Source organism: Nycticebus coucang, chromosome 1, assembly GCF_027406575.1.
Source record: "Nycticebus coucang isolate mNycCou1 chromosome 1, mNycCou1.pri, whole genome shotgun sequence".
NCBI classification, from domain to species: domain Eukaryota; kingdom Metazoa; phylum Chordata; class Mammalia; order Primates; family Lorisidae; genus Nycticebus; species Nycticebus coucang.
The window spans coordinates 59,078,004-59,090,120 of record NC_069780.1 but is presented as its reverse complement, the minus strand read 5'-3'; the positions used below and the strand labels follow the sequence as shown (position 1 = coordinate 59,090,120).

Genomic DNA, 12,117 nt, shown 5'->3' with positions numbered 1-12,117 from the left:
CTCGGGCTAATAGCACTCTTCATAGCAAGCCTGAGTGCACTATTAAGCTCCAAGAGAAAAATGAGGCTGAAGAACACATTAAAATACAAGCAATTGAAAATGAAAATGTTCATTTTTGCAAGCAAAAGATTACTAACAGAATGCCAAAATTATAGGTCAGTTTTGGAATGAGTTTTCATACCCTGAAGTTTATAAACAAGCCCTATATTACATGTGGAAAGAAAAATTAATTGTGTATCAAAGTTATGCTTTTAAAGGAGTATTTTTCTTTTCTTATAATAAATTAAAAGAAAAATGCATAAACTTTTAAATAATTTGAGACTAATATATGATTTTTTTGAATTTTAAAAACAGCTTCTATGTGAATGAAGAGGAAAAGAAATTCAAAAAAATTCTAAAGAAAAATAATGTAGTGAGACTATGTGGAAATTTGGGAAAATGAAGGGTCACTAATAGAATATCGATTAATGTTGAACAGCAGAAGAGAAATGGTGTAAAACTGCCACTCTCTCCTTTTGTTGTTCGGAGCAAGGCCTTTATCCTGGTGATGGTGGGATTCCTTTTGGTGACTGAGTTTCCTTGAAACAACTCTAAAATCAAATTAAGTCAATTTCTGTGCTATTATAAAATCATCTCTTCTCAGAGTAGGAGTTTAGTGTACATATTTTCCTTAAATATTAAATAAATTATGTGGGCAAAGTAGCTGTCGATGCACCATATAAAATTTAGTTATTTCTTTTCTTAAGAATCATAAGAAATGGAAGATACTGCTCTTTTTTACTTTTGTGGTTAACTTTATTATAAACTTTGTTAGGAAAAACTGTGGGGGAGGTAAAGAAAGAGACAAAGAGGGAGAGAGACACCCCAGAGACTTTTTTTTTTTTTTTGGCTGACTAATAATAATAATAGTAGTAATAATAGCTCTTAGTAATTTTTCTTTCTGGATATGTTTTTCGCTTAAAATCTGACTGAAACCAAAGAGAAAATACCACATTCTGTTTTTCTTCTGCTTTTTTGTTTCATCTAAAGAAAGGCATGATGTGCTTTCACAAGGTTGTTCATTTTTATAGCAAATTTTCTGTAATTCGTAATCAACAACATCTAGTACATACATCACTAAATATAAAGTTCCCAGTGACAAAACAGCCACACTTCTGCCCTTATAGATGGTGCCAAACAAATGTGAGGATAAGGAAAGGAATGATTTGGAACGTAAAGATTCCAAACATAAGCTGTGGGCTTTGGTTCTAGGTAATGAGAGTCAGAGGCTCAAGTGCAGTTAGATGTGTTGTTACTATGAAGATTTATGGAAAAGACAGGACAAATGGAGGCTTCTCCCAAGATACCAATCCTATTGTAATCACAGAAGTATATGTGCTACCTATGATAGTGGATTATCAGGGACAATCCACAGATTTTATTGCTCTAAGGAGCCACCAGCTTAGTTAACATGGAGAATGCAGAAGTAAAGATCACAGTAAAGTTTTGAGTATCCTAGTGAGTGCACAAGACTGTGCTTAAAGGATGCTCTAATTAAAATGTTTAACAAACAGAAGAACTTTCTTGAGTTCCTGGTAGCCATGATCTTAGCAAATATTGTCAATAAAATACATTATTTTTAAATATTAAATATTAGGTCATATAGCACCTCAAATATCCCCAAGGTTACCAACAGACATGATTCTTGGTGATTCTTTTCTGTACAGCATTATATGGCATTTCTATGAAAAGTTGTAAAATTTTTTTTCATTTTGGCATTAGCAAAGCTGTGAAATTTACATCATTGGTAGGCACCTTTAAAAGATTTTGAGATGATAAAAGACTATTTGTAAAGTAACTAGTCATTTTAGTTCATTTAAAATACTAATTATCATTTTGATTTGTTTGAGAATATCAAATGTAGGAAGAATCATGATAATTTTTATGTGAGTGGAAAATATGTAGCATGCATTCATGTATGTCTTCGTATTTGTTTAAAAAATAATAGACTTTTTATTGCAGCACATGGTAAAAAATATACCATGAACTATCAATAAATTAATTATCATAGTTACTCCCCTCATAGATAGTCTTGCGTAGGTAGGTTAAGGAGCTGCTATCATGGAGGCAGTGGATCCAGGCTTTTCTTTCTGAACATGGGACGTTTGCCTGCTTTTACCTGGTCTCTAAGTTTTGGAAATTCACACTTAAAACAAGAAGAATTTTCTTGCTTTTAGAATTTTGAAACCTATGTGTATATTCCTCACTAATATAGATTAGTTTTGCCTGTTTTGAACTTTACATAACCAGAGTTTATGATACGTTACCTTTGCTGAATACCATGTTTATAAAATCCACCCATGTTGTAGCATGTGGCTTTAGCTTTTTTCATTTTGTGCTTCACAGTATTCCATTATAGGCATGTATCCTTGACTTTGGGCACTTTGATTGTTCAAGAGCAGGTATAGTAGTGCTTCCATGATCATCCCTACTTATAGTATGTATTTTGCAAACATTTCTCTACTGTCAGTATGCAGAAGTAGAATGATTGGGTCAAACGTATGCATTCATGAGTTGTTACAGCAATGTCCACTTTCATCAGCAGCCTTGATACTTGTGGGTGTGCCACACAGTCATCACCACCTGATGTTTTCAGGCTTTTTGATTGTTGTAAAACTGGTGGCTGCTTAGTGGCATTGTGAGTTGAATTTGGAAGCCTTTGCTTACTAATAATCTTAAACATCATTTATGTGTTTATAGGCCACTTGGATTTTCTCTTTTGTGAAGTGTCTGTTCAAGTCTTTTGACATTTTTTTTTAATGTTGCCTATGGTTTTTTTAATTGGTATTTATCCTCTTCTGTGCAGAAATCCATTGTTACTTTTACATGTTGTAAATATCTTTTTCTATTCTGTAATAAACTTTCAGTTTCATGTTCTCTGGTGACCACTTTAAAGAAAAAAATCACTTTTGAAGTGCTTATTTTTGTTTTGCTTATAATTTTTAAAAACATTTTAAAGATGCTCTCTCATTCTTTTCTTCCCCTTCTCCTTCTGTGCCAAAACTAATGGCAGTGAGGAAATAATCATGAAAATCTACCCTTAATAAACCTGCATGTTTGTTGCCACTTGACTACTTTGCTCTTTTAAAAAAAAAAAAACTATTCTACCTTTCAACTCTCTTTTAAATCTACATCACCTCCTTCCAAAACTATCCTATCAAAATATTTGTGCCCTTTACCTATACTAACTCTACATTCAAAGTTAATAACCATGTTCATTATTATTTTTCATTTTATAACATTAGTTATTTTAGGATTAATTATGAAATTTTAGCCTATGTACTTGGCCTATGGTAGATTTTATTCTTCACACTTCTTGGTCTCAAATTTTACTTCACATTATTAAAAGTTGTTGAGACCAACCTCAACAAAAATTGTTGATACCAACTCTTATACAATGGTGTTTACCATATAGAAATTAAAATAAAGATTTTCACAATATTGCATGTCAGTGTAAGTAAAGTATTATGAAAAATAATGATAGTTTTAAAGCAAAAAATTGAGAAAAATGGCATTCTTTTATATCTTTGTGAATCTCTTTAAAGTCTGCCTTAATACATTGATTTTTATATCTGCACACACATGTGAGGGCAGGATATGAGTTGCTTTGATGTAAGTGGATTATACTACTAAGATGATGACCAGTGTATAGTAGGACCACTATAAATATTTATTGAAGCAATCTGAAATATATGTATATATACACACACACATATAAAAATGGTCTTTTAACCACCAACATATTGTTTATATCTTGATTCATTTTCTAATAATGAAGGGGTATCACAGCATTCCCCAGGCTAGAGTGTAGTATGCAGTGGCTATTCACAGGCCTTCAAGTCCCATGTCTAAACAGGCTTCCTGCCTCAGCCTCCTAGGTGACTGGAATTACACATATGCATGACCATGCCCAGCTTTGTATCTTAATTTTCTCGTTAAAAAAGAAAAATCACATTATAACAAAGATATTTGTACCAGAATGTTCATTGCAGCCCAATTCATAATTGCTAAGTCCTGGAAAAAGCCCAAGTGCCCATTGACCCACGAATGGATTAATAAATTGTGGTACGTGTATACCATGGAATATTATGCAACCTTAAAGAAAGATGGAGACTTTACCTCTTTTATGTTTACATGGATGGAGCTGAAACATATTCTTCTTAGTAAAGTATCTCAAGAATGGAAGAAAAAGTATCCAGTGTACTCAGCCCTACTATGAAACCACATTATAGCTTTCATATGAAAGCTATAACTCAGGGGCAGCACCTTTGGCTCAGTGAGTAGGGCGCCAGCCCCATATACCGAGGGTGGTGGGTTCGAACACGGCCCCACCCAAGCTGCAACAAAAAATAGCTGGGCGTTGTGGTGGGTGCCTGTAGTCCCAGCTACTCGGGAGGCTGAGGCAAAAAAATTGCCTAAACCCTAGAGCTGGAGGTCACTGTGAGCTATGATGTGACAGCACTCTACTGAGGGCGACAAAGTGAGATTCTGTCTCCAAAAAAAAAAAAAAAAAAAAAAAAAACGAAAGCTATAACTCAATTATACCCCAAGAATATGGGAAAAGGGGAGAAGGAGGGTAAGGGTGGGGGGAGGATGGGTGGAGGGAGGGTAATTGATGGGACCACACCTACAGTGCATCTTACAAGGGTACATGTGAAATTTACTAGGTGTAGAATATAAATGTCTAACACACTAAGAAAATGCCGTGAAGGCAATGTTAACCAGTTTGATGAAAATATTTCAAATTGTATATAAAACCAGCGCATTGTACCCCACGATTGCATTAATGTACACACCTATGATTTAATTAAAAAAAATGTATGAACATTAGTATGATAACCGAATCACAAATTCATATATTACTTAAATTTTAATTAAATATTCTGGAAAAATTATCTTACATGCTTGGCAGTATCTCATAAACCTTTTATGTCATATGTTTCCTCTACTTGTTGTAAAAAATTAAAAAAAAATTTTTTAAAGCTTTAAAAAAAATTTTTTTAAAGCTTTACAAAAAGAATGTAAGCCATATCTTCAAATTCTTTGTCAATTGAGGAATTGAGGTTCTGAAAGACCACAGATAAGCTATTGATACTCTTTTAAGGATTTTAATATACTAAACATACTAATATGCTAAGAATATTTGCTGAATATTAATGCACTGTATGGTCTTTTTCAGGTACTGAGAGGAAATATATGATGAATTGACAATATGTCTGCTGACCCAGAATTATTTATAAACTAGTATTTCTTTCTAGTGCTGGAAAATTATAACAATCTAGCTTACTGAAGTATGTACATCAATCTGTTTACCTATCAGACTTTCTTATAAACATTAAATGAAATTATATATTAAAATAGCTAGTACAAGACTGGTGCAGTGGCTCACGCCTGTAATCCTAACACTCACGGAGGCCGAGATGGGGGGATCCCTTGAGCTCAGGAGTTTGAGTAAGAGTAAGACCCTGTCTCTACTAAAAATAGAAAATTTAGCTGGGCACGTGGTGAGCACCTATAGCCCCAGCTACTCAGGAGGTTGAGTAGGGGATTGCTTAAACCCAGGAGTTCTGAGTTTACTGTGAGCAAGGCTGATGCCATAGCACTACTATCCTGGGTAACAGAGTGAGATTCTCTCTCAAAACATAAATAATGAAAATTAAAAAGTAAGTGCAATAGTGTCATGGCTTAGTTAGTGCTCAATAAATGGCAGCTATTTACTTTATTTTTCTATTTCCCTCTACCTATAGATCTTGGGGTCTATCGCACAGCTGGGTCTGTGTGGTTATAAGGAATGTCAGTTCCCACTGCTGTCAACAAATATACCTTTGGTCTATTATTTCATGAAATTATTACTTATTTATTTTCTAGTCCTAGATTTCAAAAATTAAAGGTTAAATTTAGAAAAGAAATTAATGTTTCTAATTGTAAATATCATCTTTATAGTTTGATTTTTATCACATGCATTTTTTTATTTGGCATCTTGACTAACAACAATTCCTTTCATCTGATTATAAAACAAGCTTCTGGAGTGTTTGTATGCACAATTACATTAAATATGCACTAGAAGTCTGTTTCCTTTGAACTTAGTATAAATATACTTTTTATTCTTACATGGTTCCAGGAATAAGGGGGCTTTTCCTCTATTTTCTTTACTAAATGATGGCTCTTTCAGTTCCAAGAATTGTTCAGTGATAACTATTATTGAAATTCTGAGATTTATTTCATTTTTACACTCACTGTTAACTTGCCTAACTTAGTTCATCTAAGCTGCGTACAGGTCAACTTTGACAAGTAATTTAGAAAGTTGTCATATTTGACATGAATGCTTCTGTAATCATGGATTTTCCACTCTTTTAATATTGTCAACTGAACTATTTTCTGACATTCTAAAATAAATGTGCACTGTATTTACTATTATTCAAAAGACAGATCACTCAGCTACTCCAGATGAAAAATATTTTACTGGCTAGTGACAATTTTTCAACACGTAAATGTTATAGTCAGAAAATTGAACGGGATGATCATTAAAATCCTGATCAATTTAATACAACTGGAGCTTCCTTTGGATATATTTAAATTTAGCTGCTGTGTTCCTTTTTCTTAGGTTAAATGATGACAGTAATAATTTTCTAAAAACTCAGGTCTAGAGGTTTTATGCTCTTTGTTTCCATTTAAAGTCAGCCAGTAGTGTCTCTAGAGGTTGCAATGTATATGTACCATGTCCCTTCAGGGAGTGGGAGTTTCTTGAACGTGTCATTAAATTAATCAGAAACCTTCTTTCGAAATGAAAGATTTTTATCAAAGTAGTTTTGGGAAGTTAAACCTTTTGCAATAAAGTGTTAGCAGCAATCTATTAATCTGTATAAAGTAGTCATTAGAAGCAAGTTTTTTTGTAGTCGGATGGCCTGGGTTTACAATCCAGTCTATACCACTTGCGACTTTGATCAAGTTACTTTACCACCATATGCTTCAGTTTCCTCAAGCGTAAAATTATTTGTTGGGTATAATGTATAAATTGCCAGTATGTGATATAGTGTATATACATTATACTGTATGTCTAACAGAAAATCAATCTTACCCACAAAATCAATTGAAATAAAAAATAACAAGGAAAATAAATAAAACAGGAAAACAGGGGTACAAAATAATACTGCCTCATCAAGCTTCTAAGAGGGACATGGATATTTGGTCTTTTTGTCACAAGTATTTTTTATTAATAGAAAATAAACACTTATTTCAGTTTCAAAGTTGTTATACTTAAAGATGCTAAATAAAAAAATGAACGTAAAGGATGCTAAACCAGCAGACCCTTATTCTGCTGAAGTAGTGAAATTTATTAAACTTGAACTAAATCAAAACCATTTACAGAATATCATAAAATCACAGGACACTAAAGACCAATAGCATCTGTGCATAAAATTGACCATTGTTAGTTCTATTAAGTGAGTATTTAAAATTCATTTTTAAAAAAATTATGAATTAGATCTGGCACACAAACACTGTGTAAGAGTTAATAATAATATAAAAACATAACTTTTTAATTACTAACGTGCACCATTTACTGACCTTAGAGAAACAAGAAAGGCAAACACAACTCCTGTTCTTGGGCAGCCGGTGGGGGGTGGGGGGGTGGGGGGTTGATACGCGTGAATAAACTGAGATGAGGTGGGTGCCCTTAGATGCCTGCCCTTCAGCATACTTTGATTATTACTTTTTCCCTGTGTTTTTGTGCTAATTCCATATTTCTCTTTCACCTGGCCACTGCTTTCTGAGATTTCATTTATCCCATTATTAATAATGACAATTCAATTGTATATGCCTCACTGGAAAGCTGACAGTCTCTTCATGTAGGATGTTACTCTCTTTCATCAATACATATAATAATTCCCCAGAAAACGAAAGCTCTCAGTTCTTTTATTGTTATGCTCTTTGTTGATTAATTTATCATCCCCATCCTTTTAGTATGCAAGCTTTCCAGAACAGTATGGTAAGTCTTAGTACATAGAGGCACTGAAAAAAGAATGAATGGATAAATGAATGAATTTATCCATTGATGAATTGATGAATATACCTCCATGCTTTGGTGTAGAATGTTATGGTTGAATAGATTTACAGAAACTTGAATTGCTGTGGAGAAAAGGAAACTCTTTTACACTATTGGTGGGACTGCAAACTAATTCAACCTTTTTGCAAGGAAGTATGGAGAATCCTCAAAGAACTCAAACTAAATCTCCCATTTGATACTGCAATCCCATGACTAGGCATCTACCCAGAAGGAAAAAAAATCATTTTATTAAAGAACATTTGCTAGATGGTTTATCACAGCTCAATTTACATTTGCCAGCTGTAGAAGTAACCTAAATGCCCACCAACCCAGGAATAGCTTAAAAAGCTGTGGTACATGTATACCATGGAATACTATACAGCCAGTAAAAAACTATAGAGACTATACATCTTTTGTATTAAACTTGATGGAGGTGGAGCACATTATTCTTAGTAAAGCATCATAAGAATGGAAAAGCAAGAATCCAATGTACTCAATTCTAATATGAAGCCAGTACATGATCTAATACATGCCCTCATATAAGAGAGAAAGAGAAAACCTCAAATCAATTCAAAGGTGAGGGGTGGGGGAACAAGGGAAAAGGGAGAGGGGAGAAAGGAGGACAGAGGGGCACAGCGCACTGTCAATGGACACAATGTTAGGGTGTATGGCACATCTCTTGGGAACAGGACACAATTATAAGAGGGACTCTACCTAACAAACGCAAGTATTGTAACCTAATTCTACCCTCAAATTAACCTGAAATAATCATAAAGTAAAATAAAGGAAATTAAAAAGAGAAATTTGAATTGCTTTGTGTGAAGTTACGAACATTGTAATTTTATGGTGCACCACATAATTATCCTTCAAAAAGGACTTTACTAAATGGACATTTTCATCAATTATGTATGAGGATGTACATTTCCATAAATTCTTCCCAGTGCATGACCTTAGTTGTGTTGTCAGTCAATACGTAAAAAGTATTCCTATTGGTTTCATTTGCATTTATTGATGACTGGGAAATTTGAGCATTTTTAAAAATTTAGATATACTAGACCTTCATATTCCTTTTTATGTAAAGAGGCTATTTACATATTTTGCTCATTTTCCTTTTTTAAAAGGAAAGATTAGTGTTTATAGGAAGATTAGTGTTTATAGGAAGCCATTTTGTTTAGGGGTGTTATTGATTACATATTTATTTGTGCCCTGAAACTATTGTAAATGACCATGTAATTATAGTACTTTATCTGTAGTTTAATCTGTATTTTTGATAGAGCCTATCACAAATATTGTTACCTGTGAATGACAAGTCTCAGCTTTTCCTTCCAATTCTTAAGCCCTCTCTTTATTGTTCTTGCTTACTGCCACAGCCTTAGGAGGTTAATTTGTCTTATTTTCTAAGAGTTTTCTTTTTAATCATGGGTGGTTGTTTAATTTTATCACCATTTCTAATGAGAGGACCATATGATTTATATACTGATGTAATACTTTATATTGATTAATTTTTTAAAAATAAACCCTGGAATATACAAACTTTTAACATTTTGGTCTTTCATATAAAATCTAGAACACCTTGTTCAGTTACAGAGGGGCATGGCTATTTTGTTGTTATTATTTCATTTGCCTCGATTAATTTCAGTTTGTCCATATATCTTGGACTTCTTGCACTTTAATGTAACTATGAGTTTCGAATTGTTCTTCTGTCATTTTTTGTCAGTTTTTATAACCCTGTTTACCTGAAAATAAGACATCCTCTGAAAATAAGACCTACTTACGGGAAAGATAAGACGTCCCCTGAAATAAGACCTAGTGCATCTTTGGGAGCACACCTTAAAATCGGGGAAACAGGGTATCAAATATGTGGTAATAAAATAAGTAATGTTTTATTTTTCTTTAGATTTTTGTTTTTCCCAAGTTATTATAACTGTCAATTCATGGCAAATTATATATGTACATTTGTATGCATTTATGAAAGTATATGTGTTTCAACAATTGTGGAACTATTCCCAAACCATAGGAATACTAAATTGTTTTATCACTCTTTGTAAAATAGAATTCCATGTTCCCCTGGTGTAAAATGTCCTTTTTTTTCTATACATCAGGGACGTACATGTTTGTGTTCTCTTGTATCACTGGTCCACTTCATCAGTGATACTTAATAATTATAGCTTAATAAAATTTCTTTGTAACTAAAAGACCATGACTCCATTCCTACCATTTCCTTTTTTTTTTTTTTTTTAAGACTATCTTGGCTATTTTTTTTTGTTGTTGTTTTTTTTACATTTTGGTCTTTTATATAAAGTCTAGAACACCTTGTTCAGTTATAGAAGGGAAGAAACCTATTGGGATTTAAACTGGAATTCCTTTAATCTATCTTGTAGGAAGAGGAAGAATCAATGTCTTCATGACGGTGTTTTCTTTTCCATGAGCATAATATAAGACTTTAGAAACTTTTAAATGTCTTTCAGTATTATCTTAACATATTTTGCAATCTAGTTGTTTCCTCTTTTGTTAATTTTATTTTTAGGTATTTTACACTTATGTTGCTATTTATAATGCCATTTAAAATAAATTACCTAGATGCTTGTTGCTTGTAATATATGCAGTTTTTTATTTAGTCATGTTCTTGAAAGCTTATCACTTCTAGCAACTTATTTGAATATTCTCTAGGTTCAAAGCAGATAATTATATGACTTTTGAATAATTAGAATTTGTTTCTTCCTTCCCAGTGACTTGCTTCCCTCTTTTTATTATTATTATTATTATTTTTGTGGTACACTTCTATAAGATTCTGAATAGAAGTGATGGTAACAGACATACGTGTACTTTGTATTACTTCATAGTTAATGATGTAACCCTTCCTCATTAAGAATAGCTGATTTACTTTCGGTGATTATCTGAACATCACTGTTGTCAGGCTGTGTAGGTGCCTTTCTATTTCTGGTATGCTCAGTTTTTACTAGTTTGTTAATGATGTTGAACTTCAGCAAAGACTTTTTCTGTATTTATTGAAATGATTGTATGGCTTTTTTTCTTTTAATAATTAATGTAGTGCTTAACATTTATACGTTATCTAATTCTGTAGACTCATGTGCCCGAGATAAACTCAACTTGGTCATATTACAGATATTTAAACCACACTAGATTTGGTTTGCTAATGTTAAGCTTAGGATTATTACAGGTATGTTCATGAATGGGGTGGGTCTGGTTTTGGTAACAGTTTCAAAGGTAGCATTCACTCTTTTCTGTTTTCTAAATTGCTGTATAATATTGAAATAGCTTATCCTTGAAAGTTGATTTGAATTGGCCTATAAAAAACCTGAACCTGGTGTTTTGTTGGAATATTTTTTGACTGCTGTGCTATTTTCTTTGATAGCCATGGTGTAAATGAGGCTTTATTTTTCTTCTTAATCAGTTTAATGTTTTAAAAAAAAATTATTATTGAATTTTATTTAACATTTCAAAATTGTTCACATAAATTTTGTTCATTCTATAATTTGATTATCTTTAAATCTATACAAATTATATCTTCATCCTTCCTCCTAATATAGTTTGCTTGTATTTTCTTTCTTTTTGTTTTTTGAACATTCCAGCAAAAATTTATCCTTTTGCGTGGTTATTATTATTTAAATAAACTGCCTTGTATTTTTTTTTTTCTTTTATGAGGGAACTATTAGAAAAAGATAACCTCAGGAAAATGCTGGTCAATTTGCAGAAGAAACAAAAGAGAATAGAAAAAAAAAATAGGAACTATGTAGCATTAGAAACACATCTTATAGATTAAAATTTAAAAAGAACTGTGAGATAAAATTGAAAAACACGTGAAAGCTCAAGGTCTTCATGAAGGTCACAATTAACATAATGAGCCTTATAATAATGACAAGATTCAGTGCATGACATGTCTACTTAAGCCTATTTTCTAAGTAGTCCTAGGAGAAGCCATGGTTATTTGGAATAATTTTCTATCTAAAGAGACAAAGAAGAAAACAAATTAGTCTTTAGGGCTATATTTAAGAAAGAAATTTGTGATTTGT

The 12,117-nt window shown here is 32.5% G+C and overlaps 1 long non-coding RNA gene across 2 annotated transcripts in view; it reads left to right on the top strand.

The window, feature by feature from the left end:
- Nucleotides 1–12,117, top strand: part of LOC128588434 (uncharacterized) — a 56,285-nt gene that overhangs the window by 37,424 nt on the left and 6,744 nt on the right. The gene's annotated exons all lie outside the window — the stretch shown is intronic.